This window comes from Nomia melanderi, chromosome 6, assembly GCF_051020985.1.
Source record: "Nomia melanderi isolate GNS246 chromosome 6, iyNomMela1, whole genome shotgun sequence".
Lineage (NCBI taxonomy): Eukaryota > Metazoa > Arthropoda > Insecta > Hymenoptera > Halictidae > Nomia > Nomia melanderi.
In genome coordinates, this window is record NC_135004.1 from 5,826,727 (window position 1) to 5,842,786 (window position 16,060).

A 16,060-nucleotide genomic window follows, 5' to 3' on the forward strand; every position below is an offset into this window, starting at 1 on the left:
ATCCCGAAACCGTCAGCCGAGTGTGTACTAAGTGGTCGCGGTGAAAGAGCCAACGTTCCAAGAAGTGCAACGAGTCAGTCACGAAACACCGCGCGAGACACGTGTACTCTTACAATGCACACGTAACGCGATGGGATTTCTCGATAAGTTGACCTCAATGTCAGTGGAAATCGTTCCTCCATGATTTTGAGGGATGACCAACGTTTTTTTCCACGCGTACCAACGTTCCGAAATCGTGGATCGCTGATACGTTGGTACTTATTCAAGGTCTAATTTATTTTTCTTGCGCGGAGCTGGGGAATCGGTCGACAGTTGGGACTATCGATGAGAGTTGAAAAGTCTGGTTCACGAAAGAATGCGGGTCTTACTGGTTAAGACAGGTTCTCCCTTTGTTACTAATCTGTACAAGTGTGAGTAAAGCCCGGTAGCCAGGCTGTTATCTATAGAGAACGTTTACCTTATGGTGTATACTCCCGTGGAGATATTTTAGTTCAATCTTCTTAGCTACCGTTGAAACAAAAAAAATTTTAAGTATCTCCTACGAAATTCAATTTCTTTTTATATTAACCTTGAGGATCCTGGTATACACATATATTCTCGTTTACCACAAACTTCTCGCGAATTCATTCTGGTACACTAAAACCGCAAGATGTTCCTGAAACTTTCTGCGAAGTTATCATGTTCCTTACGTCGAAGTCACGTGTATTCACTATTATTTTCGAGCTAAAACTTATCGCTCATCCCCAGTCGGCTGGCTTCAGTTCACGATATCAATTTCCCTGCGACGCGACGGTCGACGTAAACTCGTCACGGTCGAACGCTTCGTAAAGCTCGCATAAGACGAACCAAAGCAAGTAAGTGTGTTGCTACTTGGAAACGGATCGCTCTCTTTTCGGGGAAGCAATTATATCAATCGCAGCTTCGAAGGACGCGTTAAACCACTTGGAAAACGCGGCAGGATCATAGATCGAAAAACGGAAAACGGAGCGCCCGCGAGGGTGTTTACAGATATGATAATGAGGTGGCCACAGCTTAGACTCAGACCGCAAAATCTGCTTGTCCATCTCTCTTTACGTGTGGCTTTCGCAGCTCAGTTCGGGACAAAACATTGGCCGCGGCGTCATCGGTCGCGCGGCGACCGAACTTTCTGCGCACAGTCTGTTTTGGTGGCGAACCGATCCGTTCAAGATACCAGTTTTTCGTCGGTACAGTCGGAGCAAACGCGGCGTGAAATCACACGACTGCTTAATTTATAGGAGACTTTGCGTCGAGTATATCTAATCTCTTACGCAGAAATAGTACTACTTAATATATTATAAAATACTATCGATAAATATACGTTTGAATTAGTTACTATATAAAGTAAGTTCATTATCTTAAGCGTTCACCTTGAGTAGCGATTGATACAACAATTTTCATTGCCGTTATAGATAAGAGATAACATACATTGTACTTTCAAATTCAATGTTCATCTCGTTGCGATACGATCATATCTCAATTCTGTACACTTGTACCTTTTAAGTAAACAATGTCAATGCGATTAACAATTGCCAATGGACAAACGTGCGAATATTTATCGACTCTCTTTAAAGTAATGAACTCGCGGTCGCCAACGATTTCTAATTACTCCAAAAATTTCTATCACAATGCGGACCGCATTCGGAATCCAGATCGCCGTTGTTCGCTGAATTATGCTACACGAAACCGCAGTGACGTGCGCCAAGGTCGCAGTTTTTGTGTACGGCGAACCATCCGAATTTCAACGGTCCCGTGACCTTGATTCTGGTCGAGTTTTCAATTCTCATTTTGGGGCAATAGCGAAACGAAACGAGGAAAGCAAAAACTGAAAAAGGAACCGAAACGGAAAAGAGGGGAAAAAAGCGAAGGCGTGTACGCGGGAACTAGACGAACGAGAGAAAAGAGAAGGTGAGCCGAGGAGCTGGAACGAATGCTCGCGTTGTGAGTAAGCCTGTGCATTTGCAGGTGCATGGACATGCATTCCCAGCTGCGAGGGCGTAATATGCAGGTACACGCGCGGAAATCGCAGATAACCGGTGGACGTAAGGTATCATCAAGGTCCGATAGATAGGAATATGGTTCGTTTAGGCAGAACAAAAAGAGTATGATCAGCGGGCTAATCGTGGGACAGGGCGGCCTTTAACGATAACCTCGTGTACCGAGAACCTGCCCTTGAGGACTAATAAACGGTCTATCGTTTTCAGATAAAACCTGGTGTGATGTGCTTCGAGCGCAGAATATTGCAACGGCTTGACCATCCCGCTCTTCCCCAAAGAATAGACAGTCCTGCCCCGTCTGCCGCCAGATAACGGATTTCCTACCGGCGACCTTGTCTAGGAGGGACCGACCGCGTCTGAACGTAATATATCCGTGACGCAGTTTTATTGGGAGCAGTCGACGGAATTTCGATGGGGTCCTTGAGCAGCGGCTGGCTAGTAGCCGCGTAGGAAATCTGCTTCCTCCGTCTGCTTCCTCCTGTTACGCGCGCGAATTCACAATTAGGCGATGCCAACGTGCGTAGACGACCATGTTCTGAGACAGTAAAACGAGACAACAACTTGTGGTTGCCCGGGCACGCACACTTGTTTCCGAACATGCATCTTTGTGTACGTTACATATAACGTACCCTCTAATCTACTACAGAAACCCAAATACGATTCCCGCAAGCTGATTCATTCGATCCACGCTACTGATCGAAAGTTCAAGATCATTTTGTACTGCATGCTTCATGGTACGAAGAGATTAGAATTTTTTACACTTATATTTACACTTATGAATCCTACACAATCACACATAGCTATCATACAACGGCGAGTAAAACGATAGAACAATAAGATATTTTTCGGCCTAATAGCTTCTAAATATCTACGTCATGTTATAGATAATATGAAGAAGTGTCACACCTTTTTAACCTGATCTGAAGCGCAACTTATTCGAACCTCCTTATGTCTTTTCACTTTGTTCATCAGTGTACACTGTGATTTCGCCCGAGATTATTGTTCCCTTTTAGTCACGTAGTCACTATCTCGGTACGTAAGAGTCTTTCAAAAAACGAAGTTTTGAATTTCATTCAATGAACATGCGCTTATGAAATATGCGAAAGGTCCAGTAAGATTCAAATCTTCGCCACACGCTTCACTCCAATTCTACTTCAGTCAATCGTTTTGAACCAACACGTGATCTCAAAGTTTCGGACCATGATGTATCGATGTTCGTGCTTCGAGTAACACGCGGAATAGCGAGCGAGTCATTTTATCGTGTCGCGATGTCGATAAGAAGTTTTCTTGGTACACTTACCGGAATCGTGAAGTGGCGGGAATAAACAGGTGAAGAGAGCACTTGGTGATCCAATATTGCGTATCAACAGGTCAGAGACTACGTTTCGTTTCAAAGCGGATTAAAGCAGGCACGCTTGCAGACTAATTGTTAAATTGACTATTGCATCCGTGGAACTGGGCATAATCTCGGAAAGATTTATCGGTAGCTCTCTCACCGCGGAGGGGCATTTGTGCCGAAGCGGGGCACGTGCCTTCGCTTGTTGGCCGCCAATCGTCGTGCGAAGCCAGACGTCTCGCTACCTTCCTTGGCCAATCCAGATGTTACCTATCGCCACCTTTGCCACCATTGGCAGATACCAGACCGATGAGTCATGTCGCTTCCAACCGATAAGCTTCACCATGCGTATTTTTTTCCTACTTTCGGTTCACCTATCTGCTTTTTCCTTCCAGGGAACCGGGAATTTCGCCAGACACGAGCTTCCAGCGAGGGTGGGGCGGAGTTGGAATTCGCAATTGCGAGGGGGGTACGTGATGGCATCGTTAAGGAATTTCACTTTGATATAATTAACCGATACCAAGATTTTTTTCTCTTCTCGTCGTCGTGTGTTACGCGCTCTAATCCGCTGACGCGACCCGTTGTGTTGACTTCCGCACGGTTTTTTCAGGGAGGACTTTGATAGAGGCATGATCATCAGTCTGGGTTTATTTTGCGCGTTCCTCAGCTTCGACGATGTTTTGTTGACTGCTCGTCGCAGCTATTTATTCGCGTCGTGAATAATGCGTTTTGTAGACTGTCTGATAGACACAAGGTGAATTGTGCGCGTTGTACTATTGGGTCAGCCCGCGACAAGGAAAAAATGAAGTTCGGTAACTACGCAGGAAATAGTGATGTAAATATTTCCCGACTTCGTATTCTTATCCGAGATATTCTACCGTGTCAACGGGAGTGTGTGCTTAGACGATACGGTATCGCGATCGTATTTACTTCTCCGACTCCTCACTTGTTCGGCTTCCATTATCAACCCTTTAATGGGTAACAAAGTAAATCGTTGTTTCGAGCAGTCAAATAATAGCGTCCAAACCAATGACTCATTTGAAAAGTATCTCAATGTCGGAGAAAACTCCAATCCTCGATCATTCATCTCTTGAATTAAACAAATTGATTGTCATTAGCCGCGATTATTGATTTGTAGCCGAATAATCGACAACAGAACGTATTTAAAACGCTTTAATCCCCCTGATCGGCTTACATAATACCCCGAGGTGTCAATTGGTTTATCACTGAGCATGGTATCAAACACAGGTGGATCCCCAGTTGTAGGTAAACTCGGGGGTCGCATTGTTTGTGTGTACGATCCAGTATCTTCGACCATTGACTCATCAAGGCGAAAGGCATCGAGGGGATTCAGCGAAATATCAAGCAGGTTAGTCAGAAGCGAGATGAATCACGTGATTTTTCGAAAGAACAGGTTCGTGCCTAGCAACCGGCCAATCCGAGGGCCGTTTTTTAAGGCCCGGGGAACACGGTCCCAACCCAGGGGACCCTTTCAACCTCCTTCCCGTCCCCTGGCCGGCCCCAGCGGACCGGGCAACGAGTTAACTCGAACGAACTATGACTGTTGGACAACAGCAGGAAACGAACCCGATGACTCACCTATGCTCCGAGGAACGAATAAGCGAACACGCGGAGACGACGAACTCTTACCGCACTTACGTGCATCGCGTAACCTCGTTACCGACGCCGGCCCGCCGAGCGGCGGTCGGTCACGCGATCGTCGACGAAATTCACGTGCATCGACCTTCGCGGGTCCGCGCGATCTCCCCGCGCTGGGCTCATCCTTTGTGTTTGCGGACCGTGCTCCAGTATCAAGGTTACGACAACGTTACCCGTAATTTTCGTCAACAGTCCTGCAATTACGATCTGTTAACCTGTTGATTGGCGCGGCGGACATCAGCGACAGGAAGGGACAAGAGAAACTCATGAGGCTGGCGTCGAATAATGGAACAAAGAAAGCCGGTGTTGGCTGCTGAACAGTTTAGTAAACGTTTATTAAGTGAAATATTGTCACGTATCAAATGTTAAAAATTCTATTTATGTTTCAATAAAATGAAAACTTAAACGGAACACGGTAATTCTCACTGAGTGTCTTTCATTAAATCTACATAAAAGTTCACAACAAGCAAAATGTCAGTATCGCGACTGAAATTCGAAGTTCAAGGACATACTGGATTCTGACTGTCACACTGGAAGCAGTATCATTCAATTTCCCAGCTTCTGGAGGAAGTGACCAACAGTTTTGTCGACTCGACAAGAAAATCTTTTCAGACGAAATGGAGGGCTTCGACCCCGACGGACCGTTTTCTTGTTCGCCGGTTAACAATCAGACCGCCGCCGCAAGGAGGATCGGGGGCGGATGAATCGCGGCCGGAAGTCGTCCGGCGAATAATTTCGCAATAAGGCGTTTCTAATCGGGCTGGATCTGCGGGCCGCGTTTTCGTGCAGGCCGGCCGTAAAAATCTCATTAATCCGACCGGGGTTCCGCGAGACGGTCCTGCAGAGGAAGCGGGGCAGGAAACGAGAAGACAATTTTTCACGGGGGACGGGCCGGTCGCATCGGCCACGATAAAACCGATAACGCGGCCCGCTTCTAGCCAGTTATAAATGCTGGCCGATAAATTTACGCGGGCCGCGGGGGCCGGGGATCTTTTTTCCCCAGAAATGGGAAACGAAGAGAGCCGAAGTGGCGGAGCGCGACACGCGTGCCGCTTAAATGGAAACCGCCGAATTCACTCGTTTATCAAGCACGTTATTGAGCATCGCGGCTAACGCGCGCGATCCATTGTCCTGCGGCATGAGAAATCTCCCGGCATTACGGTGCTCGCGTGTTCGGCCGCAGCTCAATCATTTTTAATAGCGACCGCCTATAATTTCAACCTTTTAACACCACCGAGAACAAAGTTTCGCTTGAATATTAAACCGGAACGCGATGATACGTACTGCGAATTATGTTTACGTCTACTGTGTATTCTGATTTAATTCTTGATATCCAGTATTCTAGTTTGCCGTTAATTCTGATTAACGTCAGGTTTGTTGTAGCGTGCGCTGAATATTCGCAGAATAAATGATGTTTTATTAACGCGTTGTCCGCCACGAGAATTTAGAGCGTTTCGTATAATATTACTTGTTGTATCATAACACAGGAAAATAATATTAGAATTAGTTACAAATGGTTTGGTATCGTAGAACTGAAGTTATACTACTATTTAGTTACTCATGTTACTAAAGATTTTAATTCGATATCAGTTTTCTAGTAATTTGGTAATTACTAATTAAATTTTACTAATTAAATTTTGGTAATTACTAAATTAAAATTTAGTATCACCTGTTTAAGCAGTGGCACGTCGGTAAAAAATTGTGAAACCTCTGCTGCGATCCGGCGACAATCGAAACAGTAGAAAGCGGATCTGTGAGTCGGCGACAACACGGACGGGCATAGAGCCAGACAGTCGCCAGGCAGACAGACACCAGACAGACTGAGCGTGGCGTCTCCGTTCCCGGGGGCACGTTTCGCGTATTGAGACGCAGCTTTTATTTTTCGATTGTCCACCGGTCCTGCTCAGGGGGCCCGGTTTCAAAATTGAACCTTTTTATTGCGCGATCTTTAAACGGCGTAGAATACTCGCTGGTATTTACGGCGCGCTGATCAAATTTGACCAGGCCTAGCTTCATAAATAATTCAACCTACAAAATCTTCTCACCTCGTCTCTCGATACTTGGTCCGAAACTCGCTTGCGTTAACGGTTCCAGACGATGGTGATCGGCCACTGATAGAACGGCTGCTATCGGGACCACGAACGATAGTTGACGCGTCCGGATTGGCAATCAACGCGACAGACCGGTGTATTCCGGTCGAGAGCTAGTGATTTTCAACGGCGCAAAAGACTCGCCTTCGCTTCCCTTTGTCCTTTTTCTCGGTCGACCCGGGCATTATTTTCTTCCACAGGCCGGAGCCCTGGATCGGACGAATGCACCTGCGAGACGGAACAGGTCCGAACAGGTCCGTGTGGCTAAACTTCCCCTGCCATCGCTGGCTCCCTTACCTGTCTACCGACTCGACGGTCTGTTTTCATGGAATCCGTCGCGTTTAGATAATCGATGAAAACCATGTGGGACACTGGCGCGTGTACACGAATTTCCATTCGTATTTGAGACCACTGATGTGTGAACGGACATCTGTTTTCCATGATAATCGGTTCGGTTTGTTGAGATTGTGCACAAGGAGACCATTGTGCTGATTATTTCATAACACGTGGGCGTGACTTCGGAGACGTATTGAAATAAAACGTGAACATTCGGGTAAATGAGTAATCGTAATAAATTAGACGGTTTCTACGAAAATAGACAGCGTGGTATCAATAAATGACGATAAGTTTTTCTTGGGAATTGTTGATACATGATAAATCAATAAAATAGAATCAGTATTGGTTTCATTATCACAAAGTTGAATTTCAGTTAAAAAAATTTATATCGCAAATGGGCACGTTTACTGTCGTAGTTTGCATTTTTTAATTAATTTCAACTTCAGGAAAAACTCGCAGCCCGCATAAAGGTCCACTGGATATCTTCTCCATTAGTAATATTCGGTATCCGCTTTCCTAATCGCAGTCATTCGATAAACAAGAATAAATCTATTCCCTCGATTTGACTCACGCAAGGAAATCCGTGATTGAAAGAATCCGCGGCGATTAAACGTGCTGTCGCGTCCCGTTTACCATCGAAACCAAGGGTCCCGCTGTCTGGTAGGAACAACGGTTCCGCGTTAACGGAGTAAGGTCGGCCAGATAAAACTAATCTACAGATAACAGTGTAAATTTGCGGCAGCAAGATTTATGGAGCTGGATCAGCGCCACGCTGAGCTGTATCGAAGAGCCATTATTGACCGGTAATCCAATGTAGCGACGGTGGGCGACGAAAGTCGAGCCGTGACCTATCTAAAAATCTCGTCTGCCCGCCCGTCTTCGCCCGGACGGGGACAAATGTCCCGGGATTCGTTGGCAAACGAGACTAACCGTTTCGAAATATCATCCTCTTTCGACCGGGATGCTTTACAGTTCTAATTTCCTTTCACCCTCCTGTGTGGTTAGCGCAGCGGAGGAACACTTGTGTAAACGTGACCCAGGCGTAGAGGAGCGTGTGGAAGAAATGACCGGAGAAAAGAAACGCGAGAGGACCAGTGTCCCCGTCGCGGAGCGAAGAGGAGGGCAGTTACCCGGGCGATTTCGTGGCCGTGAAAGCACGAGCAGAGAATCATTCCAGGACTACGGGATGCGCTGGCGGTTCCACATCTGGCCTTGCCTTTTTTCTCCTTCGTTTTCGTAGGATCTGCCCCGTGAAAAGATCCTCGCCGCGTCACGTAATAAATGGCATGGGGCCCCGAAAACTGGTCTCTCTACGCGCTGCTGCCCCTATCTTTATGGGATCTCGTCGTGAAGGTGGACAAAAAGGGTCCTCCCCTCCGTCGTCCCCGCCACCGCAGCCGGTGAGGACTCGGGTTCCTGGAATTCGTCGAGGTTTTCTGAGACTTTCAGGCCCCTTACCACGAATCATGGAACGAGAGAGAGAGACAGAGAGAGAGAGAGAGAGAGAGAGAGAGAGAGAGAGACGTGCACGTCGGCACGCCGCTGCACGGAAAACTGTGTGTATCGATGGCGACGAACCTTGTCGGATGTCCGTCGTTATTCTTCGATCGGTGCGCTGCAGGTGACACGGAGAATGAAATTCCGTGAAAAACGTGAAACGTGTTTTCACCGCGGACATCGCGGCTGATTATTCCCTTTGTGAACGGTGTCTCCTATTTAGCTACTCGTCTTTCCCGGTGATTAATGGATTTTAGATGAACCTTCGTCGTGATGGTTTCCGACGAGATTTTTTCTGTACGGGTTGTTAAAGTATTGTTGAAACAGGATAAGTTACTAGGCACGAACATGTTGTTCACGAGGGGAATAAAGGTTTTCGATTTTACGGAAAAAGAATTCTGACGACCACAACGGGGTCAACGTTACAACCGTCGCACAGAGATCACTTGCAGTAAATCCTATAATTACACGCCAGGCGGGGTCCACCGTCTACCCCTGTCCCCGCACCGTAACGAATTCCGTCACGCACGGGGACGAGGGGCCGTAGAAAAACGCGAATGAAACGTTCCATCGAGGCAAATCGCCCCGAACGTGTTCGGACGATGCCAGAAGCGAGGTCCGGTCCAGCCGTTCCAGCTTCGGAAATTAAAGGATCCGCGACAGTCCCACATAAATTCCCGGCGACGCGACGGTTCGCACGGGGGAGCAGAAATTAGGCCATTAGGGGATCGGTCGCGGGCGACATGCAGTTCACGTGGTCCCGGTAACCTTGGCGCGTCGCGACTGCGAGGAAAAACGACGAATTGCCAGAGAGAGATGGCAGGAGACGACGACGGGACGCGGAGGGGTAGAATTAGGGCAAGTTAGAACGGTGGTTAGCGTGGGAGGGTGAACAGCTAATCACAGTAATTTCGTTATGGGAGCCACCAAGAACAGGGTTTGCCTAGCTGCTCCTCCGCGCGGTGCATTTTAATAAACCGCGAGAGTGGAGAGCGAAAGAGAGCTGGAACGAGAGAAGGAAAGGCGGAGGAGGACACGAAAGGTTTGGCTCCTATCCTCGCAGGGATGGACGAAGAAAAACGACTAATGGAACGGCAGGGAGTGGGGCTACGGAGAATCGAGCCCCATGGTGTTGCCGTATGGGAAATCGCCTGCGGGCATGGTCAACGCGCGCATAATCGGTGGGCGTTGCACAAATTATTACGGGAAGCCAAAAAGTAATGATGAATTATTCTAACCCCGCGCGCGCATAGCACCCGCAACAAGGAAACCTTCCAGAGGGGTCTAACGGGAGAGACGTTCTTTGACCCCGGATCGCAACGAGGGGACGCAGGTATATAAATGCATGCCAAGGAATCGTTTTACCGGCCATCCCACCCCCGTTCGTCCCGCGCCGGCGTCGCCGAAGCGGGTGCACCATCCAAAATTATGGGTTCGCGAGTCGGGTTCTCCGGTTTCCACCTTCTCCCGTGCGTTTTTCTTCGACTTGTTTTTTGCTAGACGATACCTGTGACCCCGACTAATATCGGGGCCCGGGACTGGTCCATTCGGGGATTAGTATCTGATTTCTGGATTCCCGATGCTCAAGCGGCTGTGACTGTCGGCCCGTGTAATTTGCAATGTAATTTCGACTGTCCGAGTTCTGTATTTAAGTGTCTAAAATATTATGCTTCGTTCTAACGCGAAACGGTTCGCCGCGGCGAATTCGTAACGTCTCTCCTTTAGGTTTCTTCGGGGACTATGTTATTAAAAGCAACCTCATCGTTTATTACTAATGTGCTGAATGAAGATTATAAAACATAATTGTAAACTGATTTTACGTTTAAAATGTGAGCAATAATTTGAGCTTTCATTTTCTATGCTAAAGTCCGGAAACTACACGAAAACCAGTCGATTTATTCTCATCGTTATCAAGACATCTTTATCCTGCATTAACTGGACGTAAATTCACAGGTGCATAGTTTATGTCGCGTAAAAGGCAAGTGCATGCATAGTCTTGTAAAACTTCATCCAAAGAAAAGGAAAAAAGGAGTAATGAACTCAGTACTCGCTGACGTTACTCCCAGTCAGGAAACTGACCTTGATCCGCTGCGTTTTTTTCCGGTTTAGCCGTCCATCGCGCTAGAAGCCGGCTAAGAGGAACTATCTTCGCCGCAAACATACACTTTTTCCCGCCGATAAATCTTTCGAACCATCGACCGAAGGAAATTGATAATCCGGTCCGGTGTCCGGGCGGCACGCAGCAACGTGTTTCGGCGCGGAAAAAGAGTACAGAGGCAAATAAAGTCCTCGTTAATCCAGACCGATGTGAGAGAGCCCCGTTGAATCCTCTTTGGATGAAGAGTATTAGCGGAGAGGAAACGAGCGTTCGCCCACTCGGTCGTTTTTGTTTTTGTCAGTCGGGCACGATGATGAATAATTAGAGAGTCGGTCGGTACCTCACTCCTCTTTTTCTCCTACCCGTGGCCGCGCCCGAATCTGCGGGACGCGAGACGCGGAACTGAAGCAGAAACGCGGCTCTCGTTCGCGTTTCGTCGCCGGGGTTGCCTCTGCACTCGTTATCTCGTTGTTTCGGAGGACTGTTCGGCCGGGACAAAATGCGTTCCCGGGAATTCGAGGCTGGAGGGCCGCAGGACACACGAGCGACCACGATAGAAGATGGAGGGAAACCTTATCGCGGGCAAACAAGCTCGACGGGAACATTATTTTCATAAAAGTACAACGTCGACAGAGCTGCGACCTCCTCCGTCTCTCTTCCTCCGTCTCTGTTCTCCGCTCTTCGCAATTTCTTTTTCCGGTTTTTTTTTCTCTTCCTGAGGAGCGCATTAAAGTGTGCGCCCGGCGAAACGAACGCGACGATGTTCGTTCGACGTTCACCCCGCTCGGAAGACCGCCTCGGGATTTCACGAGGGTTACGGTTTTTAAGACGCGCGAGAAGAGTCGCGGGTACCCGATAACCTCGATCCGGGTATAAATATTTAACGGTAGTCCCGTTAACACTCCTTCCCGATTCGTAAACCGACTCGTGTCGACGACTGATAACGTCGCGTGCTCACGTTCGTTCATATGATATAAATAGCAGTGTAAACAGGACCGCATCGCGATACTTCGCTGTATAGATGGGAGGACAAGAAAACGGGAGAAAAAAAGGTCGCCACGATAAAACTGAAACGCGACCTACATTAAACGGCGCGGCAATAGATACTGGCTAGAGCGGTGTTATCGTTGCTTCGCGCAGATAAAGAGACGCGCGCTTATGAATCAGTGAGTCGATGATGAACCGTCACCGGTAACCTCGGATCTCGGTTTATTAATAGACGGGTATTGAAATAAATGTAATCCCTTTTCTCGCTTGCATTCCGATTAGAGTTAATTATTACGAAGAAGCTGCCGCTGCCGCGTGTTACGGCACCGAGATATCGCCGCCGTTCTCCGGGCCACGTGCTCTGCGCTATCAAGGACACGCATGCGCTGGGGGAGTGGCGATTTTTCGCGTGGATCTTAGACACCGGGCGGATCACCGCAGAATCGTGTCACCTGCGCCTCCGGTTGGCCCGCGGTCGACTTCGTACGTCACGATTGGGTTCCGTCATCCCGCCGAGGGGGCAACGTTTGATTGTGCAACGGTCCCCATTTTATTAAGAGGATCCGGAGTGTGCTTTCGCCAAACGAACGCTCGGCTAGCGGCAGTCCCTCTTGTGTGTATACAGCGCGCGCCAAGAGGGGGAGGGTGGCAGGGACAAGTGGCGACGCGGAGGAAGGATTGGACAGTGAATCATACCTTGCTCCGCCGACGTCAGAGGATACTGTAGAAAGCTCGCGCGGTAATTCGATCCTGTGATTTCGTAATTTTCGGAGACGCCCCCGGCGGACGCGACTCTCGTGGAATGTGAAATCTTTTGGAGGCCCATCGGAGACGGGATCTCTTCGCCTGAAACAAAGACGAAGAACGACGAACACGTTGCTGGTCAACGATGTGACTTTGAATATTTTGTTGTGAGAAAAAATATGCTGAGAAAGTAGTCCATAGTTGTATTGGTACTTCTTTTTGTTGTATCGAGTTACTTGAGTTTTATTACAATTTTTCCAATTCGATTTTTCAAGTTGTATTTAAAATTGGAAAGTGTTTGTTTAATGCTATACGCGAATTAGCGTATCTTCAGCAATGAACGAGTTCAGAAACACCGAAGCCATGTTCCCAAACGAGAACGTGAATTCCTCGACGGGTTTTAAGGAAAAAAAACGAGGGAACGAGACGAGGAAGAAGCATGATGAAGTAGGTAGACGCCGAGACAAGAGTGTCTCGTCGTCGATGGCGAGGCTAGTGAATCATTCCGCGCTCTTGTCGCGAAAAGATATTAATTTGGCTCCGTTCTCCCGCCGCGGCGAGCGGCCGGCTTCGTGGAAAGGTACTTTCGGTTAGTTTACTGCTTGCCTCGAAGCACTCTTGCTATCGGACAAAAAAATTTTATTCTCGCCACTGGCTTTAGGTTTCCACGGTGTCCGCGCGGCGATGAACACGATTAACCAATTAGCGGTACCGTTTTCCTTGTTCTACGCGTGGCAACTTTATCGTCCTCGCCATATTTTACGACGCGTTATTTGGGGAACGGCCTCTCGGAATTTCAGTCGTACCGACCACCTTTTTGCTACCGTGTGCCTTCGTGAGATGAAACGGTGTGTTCCGTCACAATTTTTCATGTTACGTAAGTCTCGATATTACCCTCGCCGCCTGTTGCGTCGACATTCGATGTCGTTCACGTTGAGCTTGGTCATTTATGCCTAACTCGCTTAGAACGGCAATTTTCCCTGTTTCGAATATTACATTTCGTAGTCGCACCTGTGAAGTTCGTTAAAAGTATCACTTACCAATTCGAATTCATCGTAAATCTAGACAAATCTCAATACATTCTTTTAATAATAATCTTACCTATCTGAACACGATTTTGCAAAACCGATATTAAAATCGTAAATAACAGTAAATGAATAATAATTTCCCATTTTAATCGCTCGGAACACAAAAATCGAAAGAAAAGTAAGTTCTCAAAAACATCTTAAGTGGGTAACAACCGACTTACAAGGTAGTAAGGTTGCGTAACGTTGAGTAAGGTCCTCGATCCTCCGGGCGATGGATGACAGAGCGAGCTGAAAACCGCCACGTGTCCGAGTCGAAAAACCAACGGGCCTGTTCGCCAAAAAAAAACCATGCCAATACCCCAGATTCTCGAGGCGAGTCATATGACGCGCGTCACGATCGTCCGCAATTTTCCAGTCCATCCTCCGGAGATTCGTGGAAACGCGGCCGCAAGAAACAATCAGGCTAGCACGACCGCGACCGGATGATACAACACGTATGCACCGGCCGAAACGTTCGTCGACCCCCGATTAATCCGCATTCCGCGAACTCTATCCTGCCGAACCCGTCGCCGCGTCCTGGGTCGAGTGCGTCGCCTGCAACCGATGACTCACGGTGATCAGTAGCGAATTCGCGGCTGCGGTACGTTGACCTAGACACCGGTTTCTCTACTGGTCGACTATTTAACACGTGCGTCGATCAGGTGAACCCGGCGACGATGGTGAACGCGAGGGAGGGATAGACGGGGCAGGCGGGTCGAGGAAGAGAGGCAATTGGAATGGGAAGAAAGAATGAAGGCGGAGAGGAGCGGAGGAGAAAAAAAGCGTGATGACTAAGAGACGTGCACGTGGAGGAGCCCGATGCACCGTTAACGGGGTGGTTCTGGAAGGGGCTCGTAACCACCATCATCATCGTCGTCGTTGCCGTAGCCACCAGCAAGGGCCCGATGAGTCATCCGACCGTTGGTCTCCCCGCAGAAGAAACGGAAGGATCGAACAGGGGCGCCTCCTTCGCCGTAGGGCCCCCACATGCCAGACTAGCTAACCTTGTTAGACCCGGTGTACACCTTGCACAACGCTGCTAATTATTCCTTGTACAAGACACGCCGTGTGTCCCGGATGGCTGGGTGGTAGCACGCCGCGGAAAATCGGCTCTGCCTTGCTGCAGCTGATGATTATAAACATCGTGCTCGGGCTGATCGATCCGTTGACCGAATCCAACGGGAGAATTTATTTTTAACTGAGTATTCTTTACGTTTTTATTATTTCCTTGACTTCTTTTGCAATATTTGATAACGTGGATAAGGATATAACGGTTATCAATAATACAGTGATATTATTATTTTCTCTTTATAATATAAACAAAGTGTACTGTAACAAAGGAGCAAATGTAACACTTTCAACGAGATGATTAATAAACAGGAAGATACAAATCAAAGAAACACGCGAACCATAAAAAACTGAGTTATATCGTTGTTCAACGAGGCGTGACGTCCAAGAACGCTGAAATAATGGACGACAGTAACATACTGAACACCGCAACAGGTGAGATAAGGTGGGCCAAGATGCGATCGAACGAAATTAGAAAGTACTCGGAGCAGCGGCCGATGAGCCGATAACCGCCTTCGCCGCCATCGCAGTCGCCGTCGCCATTTTTGCCCAGGCCGACAACGGGCATTTTGTCCGCTACTTGGTGAATGCTAATGGACGCAAAACATGACTCACTGTGTTTACTGTTCTATTATCAGGTAATGGATTGCAGATCTATCACTTTCTATTTGAAGTTGATGCGTATCTGAAGCCAGTGAGATACGTGTCTCGTGTTACTTACACGACTCGCTTTACCGTTTCGAAGTGGAGCGCGCCATATCGACGGATTTTAACGTTTCAAATAAACAGGTAAGTATCGCGGTTGAAACAAACAAAATGATCTAGATGAACAGGAAAAAGGTAAATGGGGAATAAAGGAGATAATCGTGCGGGAGCCCCAATCCAATCGGCTTACCCACCTTACATATCTATCGATGTTACTTTCTTCACGTCATCGTTACGCAACAATGTCTTCAAATGCATATATACATATTTATCCTATTTCCGCATGTATATACTGAGAAGCCAGAAAATTCATAGCCGTTTATATCTCGATCTTGTGCCGCGCTGAAGAGAGAAGAGGATCGTTGCGTAAAAAGGCGGTGGCGGCGGAGGACACGGCCGTCGCTGTCGGAAAAATCGGGGAAAAAGGAGGCCGTAGTCATTCAACAATGTCACCCCGA

General features: G+C 47.8%; 1 protein-coding gene across 1 annotated transcript in view; it reads right to left on the reverse strand.

Moving 5' to 3' along the window:
* The window catches only part of LOC116427751 (uncharacterized), a 46,484-nt gene extending 43,030 nt beyond the window's left edge, over positions 1-3,454 (reverse strand). Inside the window, exon 1 of the mRNA XM_031978487.2 lies at positions 3,316-3,454. The gene's annotated coding sequence lies outside the window, so the exon portion shown is untranslated. The remainder of the gene's footprint in view (positions 1-3,315) is intronic.
* Between the last annotated feature and the right edge of the window lie 12,606 nt (positions 3,455-16,060).